The following is a 13,967-nucleotide window of genomic DNA, read 5'->3' on the forward strand; positions in this document are numbered from 1 at the left end:
CTAAAGATAAGGCTTATTAAAACAAGAGAGGAGGTCGACCTCATATGTATTTCTGGTTAAAGACCAATATCTCATCTCTTGTTGTTGTTCAGTCGCACAGTCGAGTCTGACTCTTTGCGACCCCATGGACCAGATCACGCCAGGCCTTCCTGTCTTCTGCCATCCTCTGAAGTTGACTCAATTTCATGTTCATTGCATCTATGACACTTTCTAACCATCTCATCCTTTGCCGTCCCCGTCTTCTTTGACCTTCAATCTTTCCCAGCATCAGGGTCTTCTCCAGTGAGTGCTCCCTTCTCATTGGGTGGCCAAAGTATTTGAGCTTCAGTTTCATTATCTGGCCTTCCAGGGAACAGTCAGAGTTGATTTCTTTGAGGATTGACTGATTTGATCTTCTTGCAGTCCAAGCTTGTCTACGATTGATGGATTAATCTGGGAAAATACACCCTTTTCATCCATGGGAGTAAGAAACAATATGTTCCTTTACCCATCAATAAATTACTGGAGATCCATGAGCTAAAAACTCCTTTCAGAACTATCCAGATACTCCACCTTCATCACACAGCCTTGGTTCTCAACTTCTGTCCAATCGAAAGTTCTTACCAGATGGAAAGAGGCTAACTTGTCACAATATTGTGACATAGTCAACAGTAAAGGTCTTAAAACAAAGATAGAAAACACACTAGGCCCTGGGCGGCTGCGGGGGCACCAGAAGTGAGGGGTGCCAGAAATCAGTGGGAACATGGGGGGCGCCAGAAGGTGTCCCCACCTAGCATGCAAAAATACCTGGGGCCGACCCTGACCATGTATAATCAGTTCTTACTGGATGGAGGCTGAGGATGTTGAATCAGGATCAGCTCCAAAAAAGAACTGCCGTGGAATCCAAGGAGCTATCCTAAAGAGTGTAAATATTGGCCAATATGAAAGCTGTTCAGGGTCTAGGACATTCATTTTCAGGAGATAGAAGCTATATTGCCTGGGAAAATAACAGGTACCTGAGTGACCCAGAAACATGGGGCTACAGAAGCACAGCTGGAGAGGAATCAGGGAAAGTAGGATGATACAAATGTGCCTTGTATTATCAGCAAAGAATAGGATCAGGGTCAGAGCCAGAAGCAGACTGAGTAATCAAACCTCAGTTCCAGCTTGGCTTATCCAGAGTAGTTGGTCATAGTTGGTAACAGGCTTAAGAAAAATAGCCCTATTGAAGGTCACAATTCATGATTCACTGTTGCTGGGTAGCACAAGGAAGGACTGCTGCCTCCAAAGATAATCTAATGCAGGCTCAGCCTATTATCCTGAGGAGGCTTAATGCTGGTTACATCTTGCAAACTGTATATTCTGACAGTTCTTGATGGTTCTACAGGCTATCCTACTCATAATTTAACAGTAAATAACTGGGGGAGGTGTTAGATTTTCCTAAGTGAATATTTCTTTGATGACATGATAGTAAAAAACAATTCCATATGTTTGCTGTGGCTGACTAGTACAGCATTCCTGGATTCAATCCGTAGCATTTCCAGTTAAAAGGACCAGGTTGTAGATGGCATGAAAGACCTGAACACGGATTCAGTCCCCAGCATCTCCAACTGAAAGGATCAGGTGGTAGGTTGTGTGAAAACTCTTGACCTGAGACCCTGGATCTCAACATATAAATGGTCTGACTTAGTATAAGGCACCTTCATGTGTTCATACTACAGGAGTTGTATGGAATAATGTCTCAAAACCAATGCTCCCTCTAAGCTGTGGAGTCTTGTGAGCAAAAATTCTACTTTGTGAGCTACTGGCATTAAAGTTGTGAGCCAGCGATTTTGGCTACTGCAGAAGTTAGTTTGCTCTGGAGCCATCCTTCCAGAGCTAGGACAAAAATGTGTGAGCCAAAGGTTAAAAAGCTGTGAGCTAGCTCACACCAACTCAGCTTCGAGGGAACACTGCTCCAAACCCCTCCCCCATCGAGTATAATAAATTCTCTTCCATAGTAGACAATGATCTGGAGATCTCCATTGACATTTGAAAGAGATAGATTATAACAGTACTGTTATAATATCTTGTAGGGTTTGTTATTCTCTTGCTATTGGAATACACCCGCTGTTGAATAGGTCCATAGCTCGGTCCCCCCCCCCCCGGGCCTTTAAAATTTTTAATGTCCTCCTCATGCATACAGCACTCGTGGGGCATAAAACCCACCCTCCAGTCCTCACCCTGACAAATGCCAAGCCCCACTGAGGCTTGGGCTGCTGGGCGGGGGAAGGATGTAAGGAAGGATTGGGGCACTGTGCAGGATTGGGGCACAAGGGCCGTTTCCCCAGGACGCTGCATGGGTGCAGAGCAAAGAGGATGTGCACTTCTCTGAGCTCTCCTGCTTCTCCTCCTCTTCGCTCACCTTGCAAGACCAGCCATCTCCCGCCCAAATGAGATGGCCAGGAGAAGGAGAGACTCCCCCGTTCAGAAGTCTCCCAGCCTCACCGCAGCTGAATAGCTTGGCTGTCATTTCTGGAGGGGGTGGGATTCCATTCCCTAGTGGCTCAGGCTGCAAGCCAAGCCATGTTGCCCAGCTTCAAAGAAGGGGGGAAAAGTTTGTGCATGGGAAATGAGAAGCCAGGGAGGATGGCGGAAGACCATAGGGCGGTTCTGGCTTCTTGTCTCAGTGGGGCTTCTTGGCTGTGCTATAGGCATGCAGATTGCTGCAGGAGCACACACCTTTTAAAATGTTTATCAGGGGGAAACCTTGTGGGGCTTTCCCTTAAAGAAAGGGGACAGAGCCCTGAATAGCCCCACTGTAGCTATGGGCCAGCTGTTGAAGATCCTGGAGTATTTTTGGACTTTGACTGTACCAAGATACAGAAGGGCTTTTATGCTGGCCTGTCTGAATGCCTTTCCTTCAGCAGTAGTGGCAAGAAGGTATTGCAGTATATTGTTCTCTGATAGATTATAAAGTGTCTGTGGATTAAAGAAAATTGATACTATTGATCATATTTTTCTTGAATGCCCTTAGCTTTTAGATGCTAGAAATGAGTTAATATTTCCTTTGATTGGAAAGAACATTGTTTCTGTACTGGCCAACGTTTTGCAGTTGCTAAATGACAAAGAACAACAAATAGTCGCAAAATATTTAATAGTAGTGATAGGTCATCAGACCGCTAAACCCCACTAGTATTTTAATTGTGTTTCCTGTTCATGATGGTTGAATGAACGGTAATGTAAGTAAGTACAGCAGTTATATGGAATACTGTCTAAAAAAAAATCAAGTGTGACAAATTCTCTTCCATAGTAGACAATGATCTGCTGAAAAGCTACACTGGTGAAAAAAATTGAAACAGACTGAAATATAGCTGACACATATCAGTCATTTACTTATTTATTGCTTGCCTTTCTTGTTGAGATTAAAAACAGGTTATAGGATTATAAAAACAGTACAATAAAGACCACCAGTGTATACAATGATTAATGCAATAAGACTGGATCATATATTTAAAGAATGATGACATATAAACAACTTAATACAGCCAATAAAACAGGATTCCGTTAGATAAAAATGAAATAAAGACAGTATAATACATCAAAAATAATGCTGTTTAAAGGAGGAAAGAGGAACAAAGTGCCTAATATTTTCATAAAATTTATGCTCCAGATCACAAAGTCTGGTTTATATCTACTTCAGGGGAGTTATGTCATCCGGTCATGGGATGTTGTAAAATAAGGAACTGGTAGCAATCTGGTAAAGCTGAAAATATGGCTCCATTAAATACTACAAGTTTCAAAAACACTTATCTAATATTACTATGTTTTCATCTTGGAAACAAATTTGTAGGGGTGGATCCCCCAAAACCTATAAGTTGTTATTTAGAATTGGTTCATATATCATTTTAAAAACTTGAGTTTGGGTTCTGTAATACTGGAAATAAAGCTAGTTGGAATAGGAAATCAATCTGACAGTCATTTCCATTGCTTCTGGTGGAAAACACATTTCAGAGTGTAACTTGGCTCCCCATAGGATTGTAATTCTCAGGAACTGTACCCCTCATTTGAAGGACCTTTGTTGCCAAGGTTGGACAAACTGGAGATAGCTTCCCTGTCCTATAGAAAATGAACACTCTAATTAGCAGAGCAGATGCAGAGGTCTATGCATACTGGTATGCAAGTGAGCCTTTTCCACCTTTCTTGGAATACTCAAGTTTTAGGTAGCTTTTTTTTTTTTAGCCCCCGGAGGGGATTTTTTATTATTTTTGCAAACTACAAAAAACTACTACAGAAAAACAGGAAGGGGGGCTAGATATACAGGATAAAGAAAAGATACCCACAACTACCTAAAAACCCAAGAGAGGAGATCTTCATTGGCTTAGTTACAGTAAATACTTCCCTTCCTTTAAGCATATAACAGAGTCAAAAATCAATACTTTTCTTTGTAAAACTCTTACAACTTCACTGTCTAAAGACACTGCCCCCAAACCATCCCTTTTCATCATCTTCCAAGGCACCATTCAGAGTCCTTCAGCCTTTACTTCTTTTCCCCCCGTCTTTCCCGTAGCTTGTAAGGACTTTTTGGGGCAGCTGCCCCCTTTTCAGATAGAGAGTCCTCTCCGGAAGAGCCAGAGTCCAACTCGCCACTAGAGTCCAACTTCTTTTTGTTCATCCTCTGATTTTCCCAGCTGAGCCTTCAAAAATTCTTTAGCTTTTATAACAGAGTCAAACTTTTCTTTTTTGTCTTTGATCTTGAAAGTGACTCCTTCTGGGAACAACCATTTGTATCCAATTGAATTTGTCTGAAGAAAAAGCACCAACTCTTTGTACTTCTTTCTCCTTTGTCTCACCTCAAATCGAATATCCTTTAGCGTTCTGATAACACTTTCTCCCACTTTCAGGGGGGCTCCAGAAACCGCTTTCAGGATTGCATCCCTCACATGCCTCTTCGAGAGTCTTATAACAATTTCCCCAGGCAGATTATTCTTTTTTATATATCCTGAATATGATCTATAGACCACATCCATTTCGTTTAGCAACAGTTCCGTTTTCATTTCTGTCACTGGGGCTAGCAGTTCACTCATAACTTCTTTAAGATTCTCTCCTGGTTTTTCCAGCATGCCCTGGAAGCAAAGAACCATGTTGGCCTTTTCCATTTGTACTTGTAGCATTTGATCTTCCAAAGAAGTTGTCTTCTCTTCCAGCTTTTGTACTTTCTTCTTTACTTTCTGTGTAGTTGCAGCCACTTCCTTCACCTTTTCAGCCTCCTGCTTCATGATTTGTATCAAATCGCCTATCTGGGCTTGTGTTGTGGTTATACTCTGTGTCACTTTTGACATTTGATCTTTGAAGTTATTCAGCTGTTCCAGCAGAGGGCGCATGTACTCTGCTACAGACTTCACTATCTCACTGGTAGCTTCCGGTTTAGGACTTTCCAGTTTCGATTTCACAAGTCTTTGTCCTTCTTCCCCGCCATCTTTTTAGTTGTTTACTTTCTCCAACTTTTCCAAAGTCTCTGAATTTGCACCTGAACGCTGAAACTTGCTCGGGTAAGTGCCTATAGGCAGTTTTCTCCGCGTTCTCTTCCGCTCCCCCCCTTTCACTTAGATTTCCGTGTGATCGGGAGGCGTCCCTCCCCCCGCTCGTTTTTCCTGGTTCAGTCTAGTAGGGTGGGGAGCTGCCTTTTAAACTTTAAAACGCCTTGGATTGACTCACGTTCATTGCTGGTCTTGTGACCACATTTAAAACTTCATTTTAAATGCTGGATCTCCTGCGCTTGCCCCAGTCAGCGTCACTGGTCCCGTTTGGTCTCTCAGCGCGAGGAACCATTGGAACGAAGAGGCGCCTCAATTCTTAGGCATTCCGCCCTCGAAGAGGCCGCCTCTTGAGAGTTCCCGTTGCCCAGGTGCCCTTCACCGGGTCCCTGGGGGGGGGTTGCGAGCCTGCGCACCCCCTCCCCCGGCCAGAGCACAGCCTCACTCCCGAGATGTACGGGAGGTTAGCGCGCCGCCATCAACTGGAAGTCTCTAGGTAGCTTTTAAAACTGAAATAGTGTGTCCTGAAAAGGGAAGCTAACCTGGACACTCTCCCATGCCTTACCTCAACCTGCTGCATCCTACCCTGCAATCTCACGGTTGCCTGTCACTCAGAGGCAAAACTGGGGCCTCTGCTTCTACCATCCAGTCTTCATACCCATTCAAAAAGACAGCAACCTCCCTATTGGGCATATATCTAAGTCACACACTCCACAGTGTTCCTCTTATGTCCTGTAGGTTGAGGAAATGAATCCCAACAATCAAGTGCTAAGATAAGTCACTCCCAAATGTTAGAAATAATTATGTTGTTTTAGAGCACTGCCTATATTTACAAGTGGGCATTGTTTGGGTTAGAGCTTAAATTATGAAAGTTCTAATTGTAGTGAAATCAAGGTCCACGGTTCAATCCATCCAAGTTTCAGAATCAGAATGCTACCCCTATTCTTGCACAGAAGGAAATAATATCAGATCCATGGACACTACATTCAGGACTGAGAACATTTGGATTAAATGCTGAAGGGAACAACAGTCCTGGCCCCTGACAGCACACTCTTATCACAACAGCTTCCATATTCCTTGTCAGGAACAAATATAAAAAGGGGGGGGGGAGGGCTGAATTGAAGAAAGGTGAAGGTCCAGAAATTAGAGCTCCGTACAATGACTATATTTCTCTATTTGTGAGGTTTACGTTCCGTTACTTTCATATAACAATGCTGCCTGGAGATATTATGCCATTTTAAAATCACAATAGTCTAATTACGGATAAAATGGTATAGTATTCCAGTTGTTGTACGACTTGTTTTTACAGCAAGACAGCACTGCTTTTATTAATATATGTTAAATTTGTGGTCCAAGAAGAGTTCCTTGATCTGGACCACAGCCATTCCTAGGGTAGGGCAATTTGGGACTACTGTTCTTGGCTCCACACTTCTCTGAAAAAGCTGCTAATCACTGGGCTGCACAAGATGACCTGGGCTGCACTGGCTGCCAATAGTGTACCAGATTCGCTTCAAAGTGCTGGTTCTGACCTTTAAAGCCCTTGATGGCCAAGGTCCAGCCTACCTGAGGGACCACCTTTCTCCATATGTTCCCCCAAGGGCACTACGGTCGGGGAGTCGTCATCTCCTGGAAATTCCAGGCCCTAGAGATGCTAAATTTGCGGTGACCAGAACCAGGGCATTCTCGGTGGCGGCTCCTACCTGGTGGAAGGAGCTCCCGGAGGAGATCCGGGCCCTGCGGGACCTTTCTCAGTTCCGCAGGGCCTGCAAGACGAAACTCTTCTGCCAGGCCTTTGAATAGGAGCCGCCGCCACTATGATCCCACCATTGCCATCTATATACCGTCGTACTTTCATCACGATTATCTGGATCCCACTGGGGGGGTGAAGCGCCCCTGGCACGAAGTGGATGAGATTTCAGGAAAGCTACCATTGGGTTTAAGATCTACCCATCTTTTGGTTAAATTTGTATTGTAAATCTGTTATTGCATTTTACTGTTTTATACCATGTGTTTTTATTGTTATAATCTTGGCACATTGTGCCCTTGGTCAGCCGCCCTGAGCCTTTGGGGTAGGGCGGGATATAAATCCAAGGATGGATAAATAAATAAATAAATGATTGGTGCTGCTGACTGGGCTGAAAACACAGGCTCTCAGCCCCAACCTATCTGTGTAGGCTTCTGCTCATGTGAACAGTACTGGTAACCTCCCAAGGTAGGAAGAATTGAAAAGAGCTTATCCCAGGCCTGACACTTTGCACCTCTAGGGATGGACCCGATTCTAAATTGCTTTAATATGTGGACACAGAAAAAAAATGTAATTTGCTAGGAAGAAGCAATAGCAACTGAGTTTCAGAAAAGATTTGTGCAGTTTATTATTGGTATCCAAGTATTTTTTGTGTGTGATGTGAACCACTAAACTTATCAACATTACAAGTTTTAAATTTGTATGTGGGGTAAATAAACTGAAGCTCAGTGTAGGTTTAGGCCAAATTCTGAAGGCTTCTGGGATGTGTTTAAATATCCATTCTGTTTTGAGATTACTTTGTTAGCTGTGGTGGAAGTTCTGAATAACATTTCCCCAATAATAGTATGTGATGGTGATCCAACTCATGACCTTACAGCTGCAACAGTTGCAGCATATGTTGAGGTATAACTGCTAGAAAACTGTGAAATTCCTTATGGAGGACCTCTAACTTTTTACTAAATAAATAAAAATAATTGTGGATTTGTTATATACATTGGTCATCTAAAAATACTCATGCATTTGTGATTTACTACATTGGAACTGAACATTTGGGGCAATGTTAACAAAAGGTAAGGTAAAGGTTTCCCTTACTCGAAAGCCAGTCAAGTCCGACTCTAGGGTTGCAGTGCTCATCTCCGTTTAAAAGCCGAAGAGCCAGCGCTGTCCGAAGACGTTTCCATGGTCATGTGGCCGGCTTTAGCTCTTTTATGTTCCACATTTGTGAATCTCAGTCTGGTGATTTGTTAACTCAAAATGATGATGTACATGAAAACAGTGTACAACAAATAACCATTAAAAGCAATTATAAATAAAATGTGGACAGTAGATAAACATCTGTGGAGATAAAATACAGATTTTAGCAACGATTTAAAGGTCTGTCCAACTCAGAATCTGACGCATACTCTTAACGTTTTAAAATGTACTCTGTTGGTTTCATAACCCAAGTCATACTTGAGATCACACAATATAAATGAAACGAAGCCATTTGGTTTGTTATTTTGTTGTTGTTTTCTTCACACATTCTCCCCCTTCCCTAATAACACATCCTACAATCGCTGATTGTTGTAAACCGTGGAAGAGGTGTAATGAAGGCAGCGTGAGTCAGTGGCAGTGCCTTGAGAAGCTGTTATGGCAGGTCGTTTCGAAGAACGGCCGTCCCTGGAGAGGACAGACAAGCAGGGATACACCCACAGGGCTCCCGCGGTGCGAATGGATGGGCTGATGCGGTGAGATTTTCTATTCACACACGCCTACATAAAAAAGCAGCAAATACCGGCCCTGCCTTAACAGGCGCAAAGTGGAAAAGGCCAGTCACTTCTCCGGGCGCTGCTTTTGTGTCACTGTCTAAGACAAAGGAGCTTCGCCGGTCTGGTCGTGTCAAAAGCCTTGAGCCGCTGGCTGTCACCCGAACCGGCTCGTGTCAAAACACCAGACGGCCAAGGCTTCCTCCTCCTCCTCAGCCAGTCTTTGAGGCCGCCGACAGGTCGCCCGCGTTTCTTCCCACGTTTCTTCAGTTGCCTGTGGGTGTCTAACGTGCTTCGGCGGTACCCACCACAGTACCAAACGCACGCCAACCACCCACCACCCCCGGGGTTAAGGAGGGAAAGGACGTCTACCCGGGAGACAGCGGGGCTAGGAAATGCAGTTCGAATGCAAGCGCTTCGATTAAAGGGAAGCGGAAAAGTGAGAGAGGTTCTGAAGAGCTGTTAAACAACGTAAAGAACTGGCCACCCGCCATTAAGCCCACTCCCTCCTCGCCTCAAAGCCGGCGTGCGCTGAAGAGAGACTGGGAAAGAAGACGCGGGAATTCCAGAACTTTCCTTTACATACCCGAGAGCTAAGCGAAGCAAAACCAACGGGGCAGGCGCGAAGGGGGAAAGGGGGGGGAGGGAGCGAGAGACACACACGCACAGAGGCGAGCCGCGGGCACGTGACAAACTGCAGGCGAGTAGGAGGAGGTGCGCGGGCTAGCCCCGCGCGTGCGCCACTCGAGCCGATTCTGACGACGTCACATGGGTGCGTGCGCACGTTCTCTTGCCATCGAGCGCTACGATTTTGTCTGTGATTCTATGGGGCTGGGGGAAGGGAAGGGGAGTTCTATCACCTCTCTGTAAAACTGCACGGTAACTGCCGGGGCGCAAGGGGGGCGGAGTGGGAAGGTAACGTCTGCACTGGCTCCGTCAACTGCGCAGCGCGCGCGCGAGTAAGTTTCCGCGTGTCTGACACACACACCTCTTGCCTCTGCTGCCAGCTGAGAAAATTAACACCCGTTGTGGCGGCCATTGGGCAGACGGCGCGAAGCCTCTGAGGGGGAGGGGCGGGTGTTGGTGAGAGTGCGCAGCTCTCCTCGCGTGTCAGGGCGGTTCCTCGTCCGGGTGGTGGGAGAGAGAGAGCCCGCTCGCTCGCTCTGCGTGGAAATCGAGGCGCCTTCGTCCGCGTGTGTGCGCGTGGGTTACGTGTTTGGTGAGGCGCTGCAGGCGGACTCGGGCGGGGCTGGCTGTAGGAGAGTGGATGGTTTACGGTCGGTCGGTCGGTCGGTCAAGCTGTGTGGTCGGAAGAGGGGGTGTAGCGCAGCCCCCAGCCTTCTTCGGGACGGGCACGTGCAGGATATAGGCTTAGGGAGGCCTGTGGGTTTTGAACGCGCGCCACCGAGTTGCGGCCATTTGACTTCGCCGTATGTGCTCCGAGCTTTCCCTCTCTTTCTTCTTCCCCCGCCCCCTGCATCCCTTCGCTGTCCCAGCAGCGTCATGGCGGTTTTGCGGCGCGTCTTGGCTGCACGCTTTCCTTAGCTGATCGCTCCGCGCTCCTCTGTGTGTCTTTGGGGTGGGGAGGAGGGGAGAGGATTTCTCCGTGGAGGACAGTTGTCGGCTTTCTGCGGGAGCACGTGACTGTGCAGGTTTTTCCAAGTCTGAAGTCAACAAACATGGCAGGATCTACATTGCGTTGAATGATATCTGAACATGCAAATCGTGTAGTTCGATCGTAACTAAATTTCTGTAATGTCGTGTTGCAGTAGTTAGGGATGCCTTGACCTTGATGGCCTAGCTTTGGGAAGCTAAGCAGGTTCAGCCCTGGTTAGTATTTGGATGGGAGATCACCAAGGAAGTCTATTGCCTCTGCAAAGAGGCAGGCAGCAGCAAACCACCTCTGAACGTTGGTTGCCTTGAAGACCTTAGGGGGTTGCCATAAGTCGGTTGCAGCTTGACAGCAGTTTCCACTACCATTGGTTAGAGTGTGAGTACTGCTAGAGGAGACGTTGGACTGTTAGTGTTTTTTGTGTCATCTTGCTTTGATTGTTTAAATTGTTGATTGTTTTTATGTTGTGAGCGGACCTGAACCCACTTGTGGGGTAGGGCAGGATATAGGTTTAATAAACAAACAAACATTAGACCTAGTATCTTGGAACCTGCATTCAAATCCCAACTGTGCCATGAACCTTGCTGGGTGACCTTGGGTATGTTCTTCTGTCTTGGCCCAACTTACCTTAATGGATAGTTGTGAGGATAAAATGGAGGAGGTTAAACTGAGGTACACCATTTTGAGCTCTGCAGGAACAGTGGGATAAAAATGTAATAAATATATATCTCAGTCTTTAATGTATTTATGAGAAAGTGACTAGCCTTTATTTGTGGGTATGCATGTTTAGGCTTGTAGTGTTCACTGTAAAATATTTGAATGGAAATTAAAATATCCACGTTATTAGTCACTTTTGAAAGGTACAATTATTTTTCATTTTGTTTCTAGACTTGATATAGTTTTGGAGGCTAGCTGTGTGGGTCTGCAGTAGCTTGCAGCATGCACACGAAAGCTTATGTCTCGAATAAAACTTAGTTGGTCTCAAAGGTGCTTCTGGACTCAAACTTTGTTCTGTTGCTTCAGACCAACACAGCTACCCACCTGAAGCCAGATTCCAGTCCAGTAGCATGTTAGAGACCAACAAGATTTTTGGGGTGTAAGCTTTTGAGAGTCAAAGCTCTCTTCATTAGATATATTGTCAGATATCGACAAAAGGAGCATTATCTCTTGGAGCGAATGCCCTGAAGATCTTGTTGGCTTGTATGGCAGTGCTGGACTCAAAACTAGATGTTGGCTTGTTATGTAATTGTAAAAAGTAAGATCAACATAAATGCAATTTTTAGCTTAACTTTTGCGGCTATACCCTGTACTCTTTAGCAGAGGTTGGCTATTTATATAAGGGATTTTTATCAGTTGTTGTGTTAACTTTAAGTTGATGTAACTATTTAATCACAGTATACTAGAATTTAAAATCAGTATTTTAATGAATTAACACCTAAACTGATTGCTCCTCCTATTTTGTGTAGAACTAAATATAATAATTTCCCCTCTGCACTGTTTATTAAAACCTCAGATGAGTCTTAAGTAGGAATATGTTTAAGATTTTAAATTGCATTCCATAGTTATCCCACTCTGCAGCTCTACCAGTGGATTTTAATATATATTCATAAATAAATATCAGTACAGGTGTTATACTGCACTAAAATGAAAACAGAGGGTATCCTGTTGTGTTTTACTGTACAGAGAACTTAACTTCAGAAGTAATTATCTGTATTACAGACTTTAACCTGATGAAAATCACCTCAAATGCTGCTTTAAGTCTAAGGCAAGTATTGATGACTTCTTGTTTCTTGATCCTAAACTTTTATGATTTCATCTTTAATATCCGCTGGTGCTACTGTTCTAAGATCCTCATACTGCCGAAATAGTTCATATCAGGTACATATCTAGTGACATTTTTGGTACACTATTTGCCACAGACAGAAACCATTGATTGTTACTCATACAGTTAATGATGTTTTTATCTCACTGTTCGTCTAGGTTGCTCATGATTCTCTTCTTTCCCCATCGGTGTAAGCTTTAGATACTTAAGAGGCCAAATTGACCAAGAATTATTGGTTTGTAGTTACTTAGTGAGCTTCTTGGCTGAGCGCATATTAACTTAAGTTTCCTTTACCCAAACCTGATACTCTGTACTGCATCTCCACATGTATTTTATTTAATTTTATTTAATTAATATATTTTTATAACATTACAATAATATATCTGACTAGCTGAAGCTGTGGAGAGGACAACTTTTCCACTGTTTTGTGATAGGTATAGCCAGAAGGATGGGTTTGATTTGTTTGTGTGATCTGATTCTAGTTACTCACAATTATAGGTTACCTCATCCTTATGTATGTTGATGTGTTGCTGAATGACAGCTCTCTTGAAATAAGAATAGTTGTTATGTTTCTGGGTACTGATACCAGTAGAAAAACTCTGCTTGATTTTGTTACCTAAGAACTAGAAGTCCTGTGGTTTTTCCAGCATGTTGGTTAATGAAACTTAATTCTGTCAGGAGTTAGTGTTAGCAATTTCCCATCTTCCTGATTTGGACAGTATATGTACCTGTCCAGTATTTAACTTTTTTGGAATTAAGTCATTGTCTTCTGGTTTTTTTTTAATGAGTTGGCAGTGTTGTTTCTGATTTTGTTTACATTGTATCCTTAAACTCGATTATGTGTGGGCAGTGTGGCTTGACCTTTTTATTTAATAAATTGTGCTATAATTTTCAACTAGTGATCTTATTTATCTTTGACTTAAATATAAGCCTTCCTTCTTTGTTTAGGAGAGTATCTTCATAATATCTTAGGTTTTTGACATGGAGTTACTCGGGCAAATGTTTAGGCTACTGTTGATTCTGGCAAGGAAAGCTCAGTACAAAGTTTGATTTAAATGTATTAAAAAGTAGAACTTTTTGTAAATTTGGGTGTGTGTATACAAATCCAAATTTTCTTTCTGATTTTCATTCACTAAAATAATAAAAAAAATCCTTTGTATGTGAAGCCACTGAGGAAGCCCTTTTGTCTACTGCACAGGCTGATTATGTGGAAGATTGCTAAACATATCTATCATATATAAGTTAGAAGTAGTTTGGAAACACACACAGGGGTGTGTTTGTATTACTTTAAGAAACTTAAAGTTTGATGGGCTGCTCATGCTTGCTGGCTCTGCATCATCAGGATGTAAAGTAATGGAATACATATTCTCATGCTCACTTAAAAGTGCCATGTAGTGTTCATATAAATCTGTTACTTGTTTTTTAACACAGTTTTCTTTTTCATCAAGGTGATTGATTCTGCCACTGAAGCTGTCTCTGTATCCCTACTGTAATTATCTGTGGAGTTTATTCTAAAATGATTTTAGAAGAAGCAGGTGACCTTGTACTG

Source organism: Gekko japonicus, unplaced genomic scaffold (assembly GCF_001447785.1).
Source record: "Gekko japonicus isolate JY-2015 unplaced genomic scaffold, Gekko_japonicus_V1.1 scaffold251, whole genome shotgun sequence".
In the NCBI taxonomy this organism is placed as follows: Eukaryota; Metazoa; Chordata; class Lepidosauria; order Squamata; family Gekkonidae; genus Gekko; species Gekko japonicus.